Here is a 13,887-nt window from a genome sequence, read left to right as displayed (position 1 = left end):
CATGTTTTGCAGGTATCTCCACAGAATCACAAGTGACATAATTAGCTCCACCTTTGGATCTGTTAAAATGTGTCAGTGAGTAATGAATACACCTGCGCCCAGCTAGGTGACCTGGAAAACATGAACTGTGTGGGGTCCTGAGGACCGAGTTTGAGAACCTCTGCTCTAGGCTGTCACACCATTGGACGGTGGACACTATCACCATTCACCAATGTGTTGCTATGCTATGGAACATATCTCTCAGTTTTCTAGTCCACCGGACAAAAATGTCTGATCATGGTTGTTCTGTAAATTAGGATAGTTGGAAGGTATGATGATGTAATGTAAAATGTGGGAAAAGGGGGTGTAAAACAAGCAACAGCTTACTAAAACGAATTACGGAATGTGTAGACAATGACAGCAGATATAAGGGGGGGATGTATCAAATCAAGTAGATAGATAAAGTACAAACCTATAAGCCTGTAAAATGTCAGTTATACCCCTTTCAGACATACAACCCGGGAAATTTCCTGCTCAGACCCGGGAATTTCTCCTGTGAAAAATCCCGGGTATTTGGTGTAGACCCCCCTTTCACACTACACTGTCTACCCGGGAAATTCCTGGGTAGACCCCTTTCAGACAAGAGCAGGGTTTTTGAGAGTTTTAGACAGTTTTATTAAAGTGGACGGTAAGGCGCAGAGGGACAGGTGGGGAAAGTGACAGAGGGACAGGTGGGGAAAGTGACAGAGGGACAGGTGGGGAAAGTGACAGGTGGGGAAAGTGACAGAGGGACAGGTGGGGAAAGTGACAGGGACAGGTGGGGAAAGTGACAGGGACAGGTGGGGAAAGTGACAGAGGGACAGGTGGGGAAAGTGACAGAGGGACAGGTGGGGAAAGTGACAGTGGGACAGGTCACTGAAAATATCTGCTCCTACTCCCTTTCTCCCCCCCCAGCCCCTCTCCCGTATGCAGCATGTGTGAAAGAGCAGAGCAGTCTCCCTGTACCTGTAGTTTCCCAGCGCAGCTCCATGCAGCAGTGAGAATACGGGGAGGCTGTAATCTCTCCATCCACTTCTGCCTGGTGACAGCCGGAAAGTTCCCCCGCTGGGGCTGAGGACAGGGGAGCCGCTGCCGGCGCTGAGTATGGGAAGGGGGGGGTGCGGAGGCACTGTTACCAGCGGCGCTGCTACTGCCGGTAATTATAGGGACAGGGGGGCGCTGCTCTCAGTGCTGCCGGCGCTGAGTATGGGAAGGGGGGGTGCGGGGGCACTGTTACCAGCGGCGCTGCTACTGCCGGTAATTATAGGGACAGGGGGGCGCTGCTCTCAGTGCTGCCGGTGCTGAGTATGGGAAGAGGGGGAGGTGCCGGCGCTGTTACTGGCGGCGCTGTTACCGCCGGTAATTACAGGTACAGGGGGGCCGCTGCTCTCAGTGCTGCCAGCGCTGTGTATGGGAAGGGGTGTGGGTGCTGTTACCGCCGTTGGTGCCGCCTCCCCAGTGTCTCAGTCGGAGTCAGGGCCAATCAGAAACTGCCTGGTGCAGCCCGGGAATAAAATCCCCGGGTTGCACCATTCACACTAAAGCAGGGTAGTCTACCCGGGACTTAAGTCCCGGGAAATACCCTGGTCGATTGCAGGGGCGGCTACCCGGGAATGTGTTCCCGGGTAGGTACCTTTCACACAGACATGAGACCCGGGAATTTTGGCCGAGGCAGGCCAAAATCCCGGGAATCTCAGTATGTCTGAAAGGGGTATTAGTAGCTGATTGGTTGGTACTTTGGGCAGGGTGTACTAAGGCTAAAGGGCAGGATATACTAAGGCTAAAAGGCGGGATGTTCTAAGGCAGAATGTACTAAGGCTAAAGGGCGGGATGTACTAAGGGAAAATGCTGCCGAAACTCTGAAGAATTAAATTTTCAGAGATTTGGCTGCATTCATATATGTACCAAGCTCCAGAATGCTTAGAACCGTTGGGCAATGCCATCCCAGGGGTGGATTGGGAATTTAAAGTGGACCTGGAAAAACTGGCAAAGTGTCCCTATGGGCACGCAATGAAGGTGGCCGCCCACAAAAGTTGGCGTGGCCTTGCGGTAAGAGGTGTGGCCGAATGTGAAATGTCATGCCCACAAGCCACTCCCCAGTTTTAGCCATGCTGGGGGGCATGTCCACCGCTCCAGAAGCTGATGGGCATGCCAACAGTCCCTCTCTCCAGTGAATAAGCACAGCAAGCATGTGAATGAGTATTTCCTTATCTATATGATTTCTCTGCAATGGAGAACCTCTGATGAAATTGATCCTCCCTGGGCAGGCAGTGTCTTGAGTTGGTATTCACTATTCATGCAGGAGATCACATGGTCTGGAAGCTGCCTGTTTGTGTTGCAATAAAACCAATGTCATCATCATGCAACAGAGGTTCAACCAGATAGTATCAGCAGTTTTGGGGCAGGACAAAATGTGAGTTTCTCATATCAAGCAATTTTATATTATTAAAATATATTTGACAGTTTGGCACCATTTGCATCAGTAGTATGGTCTCATTAGAATTGTTGTCTTATTGATGATTAATGTCCCCCAGTCTTTTCTTCCAATAGTAATAGCGGTCCTACGATCCTTTAAATGTGTCTCCAGCACCATTGCCTTAGTGTGTCTCCAACCTCTCACCCCTATGAATCTCACCAGTGCCACCCCCTGCTTCTCTCCAGCACCATTCTTCTGTTTCCCCAATACCATCATCCTGCGTTTCCCCAGCGCCATCATCCGGCTTCTCTCCAGTACCATTATCCTGCATCTCCCCAGCACCTTTCTCCTGCCCTAGCACAGAATAGCCCCCTCCTCCACAGACAGATTATCTCCCATTAGCGCAAAATTAACCCACCCCACAGACAGATCATCATGTCTCCTTAGCACAAAATTACACTGCCCGACAGACGGATCATCATCTCCCTCTAGTATAGCAGACCCCCCTCCCCCACAGACAGATCATCCTCCCCTAGTTCATCAGATCCTCCCTCCCCCTAAGACAGATCATCTTCCCTTAGCAAAAATTAGCTCCCTCCGACCCTCCCCCACCACAGACAGATCATCTTTAATAAGTACAGAATAACCTCCCCCCTCGATCATCATTAATCATTCCCCCCCAGGGCCCGCACCCTAGACATCCCCCCTGATACAGATGAGACTGAGAGATATTTAGAGCTCTCTCCAGACTCCATCTCCCTATGATCAGCCCAGCCCCGACCTGTCATGTCACCTGACAGCATGCATGCAGCACCGCTGGGTGTCCCAGTCCTCCCAGCAGCCAGCCCAGCCACATTACCCTTCCCCGGCTAGAGATCATCTCTCATCATGATTTTAAATAAACCCCGGCCCTAGCCCAAGTTTACATGACCTCTGGTGGCATGCATAGCTACCACTGCTACCACCAGGCACTGACTGCAGCCAGCCCGACTCTCTCCTCTCCACTCTCCCCTCCTCAGGCTATTAAGTTAACTTCAGACTCAGAGCCTACCAGGCTGCAAAATTAAACTTAAACTTCTCGCGCTGAAAGACTGTGTAGGTGGCCCCCAGCCCCACAACTTACCCCGTGCGGCCACACTAGCTGGCGTTGTCACCCACAGACCCGCGCGACTTCCTAACACCTAAATGGCGCCACAGCGCGTGACGCCAACTGTTTGCTGGGAGGGCCTTAAGAGGCTGGCGCGGGCCACGGGAAAGTACCGACAGGCAGCCGGGTTGTCTGTGTGTGTTACATTGAACGTTATTTACATTATCCAGGTGACGCAAATTGGGGGCGGTGCCTCAATTGAAAAGTGGCCCCACAAGCAATCGGCCCACCGAAGTCCAATAGAAGTCTAAGGGCTTCTTTTCGCGTTCTGACCTGAGAGGGATCTAATGGGAACCCTCCCAGTATCCCGCCTTACGATGCATGCTTAGAGGGACTTTTGGGTCAGAAACCTGATAAGTGGCGGGATATACCGCATCCACAATGCGATGCTTAGTACATCCCACTCCCTATCTCTCTCCACTTTATCACTCTCCATGATTTGATACATCTTCCCTATAGTGACACCTCCCCCCATTCCAACAGTTATTTCTTGTCATTTCTCCAATTTATTTTTCTATGCAGATAATAGAAATTGGTTGACCACAAACAATGTGCTGGAAAGCGCCACCTCTACTGTCCTACTGTGCTAAATCTGGACCTTGGCCAGGTTGATTGAGAAATCAGGGCACATTTTCTGCACTGCGATCTTGCTATGGACTCATTCACAATAACTAAAGTGAATTTAGGCCCTCATTCAGAGCCGTACGCTCTGAGCAGAGCGCACGCTCTGAATGAGGGCCGCCCTCCATAGTTATGGAGCGTCCTCCTGGACGCTGGTATAGCTGTGGGTCACCACCCACAGCCTATACGAGCGTGCAGTTTGATGGCCGCGATGGTCTTGACCATCGCGACCATCGCCACTGCGAGCCGGAGCCTGCGGTTGAGTTTTTCAACCGCAAGGCCCGGAGTGATTTTGGCTCTTTCAGAGCCAAAATCACTCCCACTGACATCACTAGTGATGTCAGTGGGCCGGCTTCTGACGGTAGGCGTTCCCTTGGGAACGCAAGAATAGAACTATAAAGATAGTAAATAGGGCGCTGTGGTGAGAAGTCTTCCCAGCAGCTGCAAAAAGGGGAGGTAGTCAGCCTCCTATATAACAATATAGAAAAGAGAATGTGCAGCGCTGATAATAGATGCAGTTTAATATAAATAAAAACAATACAATCATGAAAATAAAAACATATCAAAATATAATTTGTATGTGGTAATATTGTGGATCCACTGCGATAGTAGATAGAGGTCCAAATAACAACCTCATAAAGCATGCATATTATCCTATAGGCACAATTGCTGCAGCAATATACTGGATGGGCACTGATGTAATGTCTCGCAAGGTAACTTGGGATATAGTTGTAAATCCAACAATGGGAAAGATTTTACCAGCTTATGTCCAGATAAACGAGGGTCCCAAAATTAGCGATGGTATCACACCGGCGAACATCCAACGCACGGAAAGACCTCTAAAAGATTGATGGTGGAACCAGGAATGGCGTCCCAAGTTGAGAAATCTCCAATACAGTTGGCTCCCTCCATCGTGCGCATGCACAGTGCACAACATCGACCCACTTGCGAGCGGACAGCCGCTTGCGAGTGGGTCTGAATCAGGCCCTTAGTAAGCTGTGGATGGGGCAAGGGAAGATTTTTTTTTTTATGTTAGGAGTGGTACCTGAAACTGCTCCTTGTAGTGTACACCCAGTGGCTGCTCGGTTTCCATTACTCTTCTGAGAAGCATGGCAGGTAGTTAAAGTCACGGTCACATAACTGTATTATAGACATAGTTGCAATGAGGCTCACTTTTTTAGTGCAGGTGGCAGTGTTTCTCCTCTCTGTAACAGACGTTACTCTTGTTGCTTCTCTAGGGTGTTTTGGTTTTCCTTTGTACCAGTCCTGACCTTGCCTATTTGTCTGGATTGCCACCTGTCCTGGCTCTTGCTTGACCTGACCATTCTGTGTATTGCCACCTATCGAACCTTTGCCTTGGACCTAGTGATTCTCTGGATTCTTGTTGGTCTGAACATTTTCTTGGATCTGGTCATTACCTGGATAACCACTTTCCGCTTCAAAGTCTTTTTGACTACATGCACTCAGCTGTACCTGTGTGATTATTATATTCCAGTAATATGGACCCAAGCTATGCCAGATCACCTCAGCCCACCCTGCACCCATACCCATTCCGCTATACAATACTTACCTAGTGCCAGGTCCAGCGCTGCTGGAATATCACCTCTCCTCAACATAGGCGAAACTAGAATTCTGGTAATGGGTGGTCTCAGTTTTAGCACCATGTCAGATATTCTGTTACTGTTTCATGAAAAAAAAAATCTATCACATATTGTGTATAGTGGGCCTGATTCAGAGCTGAACACTCTGACCAGAGCGCTCGCTCTGAATCAGGGCCCTCCTACCTTTTTTTGGAGCGTCCTCATGGACGCTCGCATAGCTGTGGGTTACCACCCACAGCTATAGCGACCGTCCATGATGATGGTCGCGATGGTCCTGACCATCGCGACCATCGGGCTTGCGACGGAGACCCTGCGGTAGGGTCTCGCTGCCGCAAGCCCTGGAGTGATTTTGGCTCTATCAGAATCACTCCCACTGACATCACTAGTGATGTCAGTGGGGCCGGCTTGAGATGGTAGGCATTCCCATGGGAATGCCTCCGTCTGGCAGGCACGCCCCTGGCACGCCCACCAAAGGGGGCGTGCTGTCAATCAACATCGACAGCACGCCCCCTTTGGTGCAAGACCCGGAGCGATGGAGAGCCCGTCGCTCGCCGAGTCTCACGCATGCGCACGACGGAGCTCCCTCCGTCGTGCGCATGCGCAGTGGGTGAACATCGACCCGCTTGCAAGCGTACTGCCGCTCACGAGCGGGTCTGAATGACCCCCAGTGTTCACTGTAGGTCCAGCGCCAGACAGGGAGCCCAAAAAGGGGGCATGACCATGAGAAAAGGGCGTGTCTTTAAGACTTACGGACATGCTGGGCTGCCCACAAGCGCTGCTGTCTTTGTGAATAGATGCTGGGCGGCATCCATTCCCCGTCGGTGACCGGTGCACTGCTATTTTTGCCACCGGTAGAACCATGTGGCCTGCGGATGGGGACGGCACCCAGCAAGCTGTTTTAGCGGGGCTATATGTGTATGTATATATTCTAGAGTTGCAGGGGCAGGGCGTCTGTTAATGTAAAGTGGCATGTCCACTGAAACAGGGGGCATGGTTTTGAGACACGCTCCCCTTTTCATATTTCACAACGCTTTACAGAGAATATTTGACCATTTACGTCAGTCCCTGCCCCAGTGGAGCTGAGAATCTATATTCCCTACCACAGGGAAGGCAGAGCAACTGGAGCTTGTGCTCCGGGCATTGGGGTGGAGGGCACTGCCTGGCAGAGCTGTTTTATCTAGAAAGTGAACTTTAGACTCTGCCAGACTGACAGTCAAAGGGTGTGTGGTGATGAGCACTATTCTAGAAGGATAGTGGGGGTGTGGGTGGAGTTAGAGCTTAGGGCGCCAATAGTGTCAGGGAGTAGAAGGGAAGCTGTCTGCTGCTGGTCCCCGGAAATGTGGTGGTGCTGATACCCGAGATACAGACTGACCTAAGTTGCGCAGTGTGGGAGGAGTGGAGACACTGAAGAGGCTGCAGCTGCTGCATTAATAATTTTATATATATATATATATATATATATATATGTATACAGTGTTCGAAGTGGGGCGGTATATGGCAGTATGACATACCACCACTTAATTTTTGCCGCAGTGGAGTATGTGATCGAGTATAGGATACCAGCGCTGTAACAGCAGTGGCATTGTGTAAAGATGTGTTCCACTGGAGACACATCTCAATCCGCAGCAGTGCTGGCCGGGACGGAGCCGAAAGCATTGGCTCCTGGCTGCACTGCTGTTCAAAGCTAGCACTGGCCACCAGCCAATCCCGGCTCACGAACCCTCGGGCAGTCAAAAGAAGGGGCGGATTTTTTAATCTGGCGCCTTTCGCTAGTCAATAGCGGCTTGCGGACAGTCAGCCGATGAGAAGATGCAAAGTAACAGCTTCTTATTGGCTCGCAGCCGGCGCTAAATTTAAAGCCGCTCCTTCTTTTGACTGAGTCACGCATCCCTGGAGTAATCTGCATCGCGGATCCCTATTCCCTCGCTGACAGCTGGTTCAGGGTTTGAACTGTGGACATCTGCTGTCGGTTTTCTTGCTTCCCTCCGAGTAGCCTCAGCCATGCTCGGGACAGACAAGCTGCCCATCAAGGAGACCCTTGAGGACAGTCCTCAGGTCAGAGGTCTGGCAGGGAAGGGGCTGTAGTGTGTGCTGCGTCCAAACCCCCACCTTTAAATTCCCACTTTGAGCACTGTATATATATATATATATATATATATATATTTATAAATTATTTGAATTATTTGCTTACCTTAGCACATTTGCTTACATTAAGTATGTTTTGAATATTCTGAACAATAGTAATATTGATTAAATCAGCAAAATGTGAATGCAATAAAGAAACCAGGAAACACGATGATAGAATGGATGGACAGACAGCAGACAGACAGATATATATATATATATATCAGTGTTCCCCCCAGAAGAAAATTGCCAGCCGGGTGGAATCAATAAGTACCTGGGTGGGGGGGGCCTTTTTACAATAATGAAATGTTGAAATCTTGATCTGCTGTGCCTCTGCCCTCCAGACAGACGTTACCTGGCACAGTGCCACGTGGCATCAGACTGGAGGGCAAAGGCAGAGCAGATCAGGATTTCAACATTTCAGCACTGTGATATGGCCAACATCTTGCACCGTGCACTGTGCCTACATTCATATATGTAACGTTGGTGTAGCATGACTTTCAGCAGCATCATACTAACGAGTTGGGTACGGGGTGCCGACGGTCGGGTTCCCAGCGGTCAGAATCCTGAGGTCGGCATCCTGAGAGGCTTAGGATACTAACACTTGTCTATCAGTATCCTAACCCTCCCCCTCTCCCTGCCCCTAAATCCTCCCCCTCCTAGTGCCTAATCCTAACCTTCCTCTTCCCGCACCCTAAACCTAACCCTCCGTTAGTGCATAACCCTCCCCCTAACCCATGTACTTACCAAGGGGATTCTGACAGGTGTCATGCCGGCATCCCAACTGTCTGTATTTTCACTGAATCCCCATACTAACAAAGTCAGGCACTGCAGCAGGGGAATCTAGGCCAGGAAGACTGGCTGAGAAATAAAGAGTAAGGGGGGAACACTGTCTATCTATCTATACTGTGTGTGTATATATATATATATATATATATATATATATATATATATACTCTCACACACACACAGCAATTGCGGCCGGCACTCCTTAGGGCTGAAAAAGATATCCTGCGTCTGGTGCCTTCCTTAATTACCTATCCCAGTGGAGGGATATTATCTACATGAGTACTGTGTCTTTTGTGAAGTCGTCGTGAGTGCCACCCATTGCTGCATATATATATATATATATATATATATATAAAAAAACATATATATATATACACATACACATTTTATTTCTACTCCTTACATTTTTTTATTACAGATGAAAATTGTTGATGAATATGATTATATGATATGATTTATATAGATTCTATATATCTATATTGATCATACATTAACAAATTTGTCTGCATTAACAAATTTGTCTGAAGTAAAAAAAAGGAACAGAAAAAAAAAAAGAATATGGTGTTGGAAGATGCTACCTGTATTCTTACAAAATTTTATCTAAAAAATTACCTCAGATTGACACATTTAGGTCAGTACTCAAAAAATGCGCAGTAGACTCTGGGCCAACTCTAGAGTCTACTGTAGCTTCGGTGGCCGGCCAGCCGCCTCAGTCGGCTGCTGAAGAGAGAGGAGGGGGACGTGGACAGGGAATGCACATGGGCCCCCTCTTCTCCTAAGACGCCCCTGCGTACATCCCTTCTACATATCTATGGCTGGCAATATACTTAGCACAAAGAGACTGAGGGGGTCATTCAGACCCGCTAGCGAGCGCAGGACGCTCGCAAGTGGGTCGATGTTGCCCTACTGTGCATGCGCACGACGGAGAGAGCTCCGGTGTGCGCATGCGTGAGACCCGGCAAGCGACGGGCTCTCCGTCGCTCTGGGTCTCGCACCAAAGGGGGCGTGCTGTCGATGTTGAGTGACAGCACGCCCCCTTTGGTGGGCGTGCCAGGGGCGTGGCTGCCAGACGGAGGCATTCCCATGGGAACGCCTACCGTCTGAAGCCGGCCCCACTGACATCACTAGTGATGTCAGTGGGAGTGATTTTGGCTCTGATAGAGCCAAAATCACTCCAGGGCTTGCGGCAGCGAGACCCTACCGCAGGGTCTCCGTCGCAAGCCCAATGGTCGCGATGGTCTTGACCATCGCGACCATCATCATGGACGCTCGCTATAGCTGTGGGTGGTAACCCACAGCTATGCGAGCGTCCATAAGGCCGCTCCATTTTCATGTAGGAGGGCCCTGATTCAGAGCGAGCGCTCTGGTCAGAGCGTCCGGCTCTGAATCAGGCCCTGACTGCCAGCAGAATAACAAATATTGGTGTCACCCTACTGTCAATGACAATCATAAAAAACAATAAGAATAGTACTGCACACGTGCTGTTCACAATCGTAGCCTCAGTATCAACTCATGTGAGGTGCAATAGTGAATTATCCCTGATAGATTGCTATTGGAATAAAAATGGTCATATACAAGCTCGAGTGCTGAGCTGTCAGCGTCACAGCAGTCACTGAGGAATCCTCTCACTGGCATCCTCCTTTGTGCAGAGCAGCACAGCTCCTCCACAAGCTCTTCCTGACAGTCAGCGAGCGAGCGCGCACTAACTGACATCATGCGCTTGTCCATGGCCTGATTCACGAATGTGCTAACACACAAGGGGAGGCGGAGCTCTAGAACAATAAAGGTAAACTGGTCCTACGGTGCAGACAAGCAGACAAGACTTAACTATGCGTTCCTGACCAGACTCCGCGATCGGCCACTCATTAAATATGGCGGATCAGCGAACTGAGCTAATGGGTGGTCCGGTGCACCCCCGATCACCCCGCAGTTTTGCCTATGGTGGCTAGGGTATAGCCATCATTAGTGTATAGTGGCTAGTGTATAGCCATCATAAAGTGTATAGTGGCTAGTGTATAGCCATCATTATTGTACAGTGGCTAGTGTATAGCCATCATTAGTGTATAGTGGCTAGTGTATAGCCATCATTGGTGTATAGTGGCTACTGTATAGCCATCATTGGTATATTTACTGTACAATATTATACTGTACAATATTATACTGTATAACTCCATCCCATTGGATTACAATTTAAGAGTTGGGGTTAAAAAAAATAAAAATAAACACAATTTTTTTTACATAACTAAAACTCTGATTGCTTAAACTTTGTAATTAGATTTTTTTTCCGGAAGAATTCTTTGGGGAATTATATTCTGGGTACAATTTCCCTGTCGTTGTTATTTTTAGAATATTCTCACTATTGTTAAAACATAAATGATTAATTCTTCCTATGAATTGATGATCTGAAACTTTAATTGAACTCCCTTTAGATCAAGACTTCAGCTCGTTGTAGCGCACATTCTGCCACCCATCTGGAATGTGCCCCTAGAAGGTGATGAAAAGATCCGCTTGGGCCGAGGCTGTCAACTTGTTACATTGTCCACTAACACCATTGGCCACCTATTAAACATCTTACCAATTACATAAACCTCATTTGTGATTTTAGTTGTTTCAATTCATTACATTTCACAATTTAATTTTAGTGTATCCTTATTTTACTGTATTGTTTTCATGAGGTTTATGTTAGGTCAGTACCTATAGAGAGATAACAAGACCTTTAGAACTTGAGGTCTTCACCCTTAGCAAGATGCCTTTCCCTTAAAGCAAGATGTGCTTAAGCCCTGGGGATCGTACGGTCTACATTTGTCACCCAACAATCACACTAATATATAATAGGTTTTTGGACTGTGGGAGGAAGACAAGGCACCTGGAGGAAACTACAAAAACATAGGGAGAACATATAAAGCACACACACATATAGAGCCCTTGTCAAAGTATAACCCATGACCCCAGCACTGTGAGGCAGTAGAGCTAACCACTGTATATTCATGAGAAGGCAGTTACTTTACCAGTAACAAGTAACATCAAAGAGGCACTGGTTCCTGGTAACTACACAGACTGAATTAGCATTAATATGAACTGTGTACAGGGCCAGCACTACCATTAGGCAGCTGCCTAGGGCACCAGCACTTGAGGGGATGGCACTGGGGCTACTGAACACTGGTGGCAGCCACAGTTTGCATAAGCCATGGCCAACACCCCTGTACTTGTCACCGGCCCCCTTTCCTCAGTCTCGGCATGATGCCTGCTTCCTCCCCTGGAACCAACATCCATTCACTGGCATCACAAGGGGGGTGCGGGCCGCACCGGGTGTCACCAGCTGAGGGGTGACACCAAAGTGCTGGCTCCCTCAGTGACAGGAGCCGGGTGCTGCATTACGTGCAGCACTCGGCTCCTAGCTCAGTGAGGGAGCCGGCACTCAAACAGGCTGGTCCCCGGGGGGCAGCCTGCACCTCCAGCACCCCCGTTGTCACAAAAAACGGCGGGTTCGGCCCATGGGGCCATGCCCACCTGCGAGGCCACGCCCACCCATGAGGTCACGCCCCTAATTTTCCAGAGCGCAGCTGTGCCGCACACAGTGAAGGGTACCTGTCCTCCCTACCAACACAAGGTGCGATGTCAGGTAATGACGCCACTGCATCCATCGATATACTGTTGTCTTTTTCTCCCGTCTCCATCCCCTCTTAAGGCTCTGCCCCCCTCCCTCTAAGACTCCATCCAGTTCAGCTCATGTGCCTAGCTGATTACTCCACAGAAAGCGCAAAGACTGCTGCACAGTGCCAACATCTTTGCTAGCTCTTGTGCGGTGCAATCTTTCTGAATACATCACTAACAAGACTAAGGGGGTCATTCAGAGTCGGTCGCAAGCACTGAGCGCTCGCAACCAACTCAATGTTGCCCCACTGGGCATGCGCATGACGGAGCCGGCTCCGTCGTGCGCATGCTGGAGACCTGGCTAGCGATGGACAATCCGTCGCTAAGGGTCTCGCAGCAGACGGGGCGAGCTGTCGATGGTGAGTGACAGCTCGCCCCGTTTGGGAGGCGAGCAGGGGGCGTGCCTGTCCAAACGGAGGCATTCCCGCCGGAATGCTTGCCGTTTGGGGGCGGCTCCACTGACATCACTGCTGATGTCAGTGGGGAGCTTCCTGCTCAATCAGAGCAGGAAGCTCCCATGGGGTTACCGAGTGCCCAGACCCAACCTTAGGGTCTGGTCGTAAGCCCCGATGGTCGCGATGGTCTTGACCATCGCGACCATCACCCATGTCGGTCGCTAGAGCTGTGGGTGTTAACCCACAGCTTAGTGATCGACAAGGAGGTGGTCGCTCAGGATGCAAGCGGCCGCCCTGATTCAGGGCGACCACTTGCAACTAACGACCGCCTCTGAATGAGGTCCTAAGACTCCATGAAAGAAGCATGGAAGCTGGCACACCATGCACCATGCAGAAGGCACAGCAGTTAGTCCTAGATGGACCCGTGTGCACTGCACACTCTGCATCCATGACAGATACGCCACTTGAGGTCCCCCTGTTTTAAGTGTCCATAGTCTTAGCCCAGCTCTGGTCAGCACCATGGACCTCATTCAGAGTCGGTCATTGCGGCCGCACAGTCGTACGCATACGATGTTTTTCATTCTGCGCCTGCGCACGGCTAGCAGTGCGCATGTGCGTACGAGCTCTACCGATCAAAAATACTGTCGGTCGTAGGGCTCCCGACACGGAAGTGGATTGCTAAAGTTAATTGACAGGAAAGACCGTTTGTGGGAGTATACGGGGGTGGTGGTCTGTAAACGGAGGCGTTCTTCAGCGTTTCCAGGCATTTTAGTGGAGTGCATAAATTACCTGCTTCATACGACCAAGAATTGCGGATGCATGAAAACGTCACTCTACGAACAGGCTGATCGTCCAGGCTAAGGTAGGCAAGAAGCGTCGGTAAGCCACAACAGTACAATCGTTAATCTGATGTTACCTGCGATGTTTCGATTTGGAACCAGACAAACCAAGCAGCTAAGATTGCTGCATTGTAACTATTAACACTGCTAATTACCTTGTAACTCATTTCACTTGCGTGTGCATTAGGGAATTCGCAACACAAATGTTTATTTGTGCTTTTTACATTTTTTTTGGCTAAAACAGTTTTTAAAACATCTAGCATTGTGTTTTGCGTAGCAGCCT

The sequence above is a fragment of the Taudactylus pleione genome, unplaced genomic scaffold (genome assembly GCF_031769625.1).
Source record: "Taudactylus pleione unplaced genomic scaffold, aTauple2 ptg000026l, whole genome shotgun sequence".
Taxonomy (NCBI): domain Eukaryota; kingdom Metazoa; phylum Chordata; class Amphibia; order Anura; family Myobatrachidae; genus Taudactylus; species Taudactylus pleione.
This window is presented reverse-complemented; position numbering follows the sequence as displayed.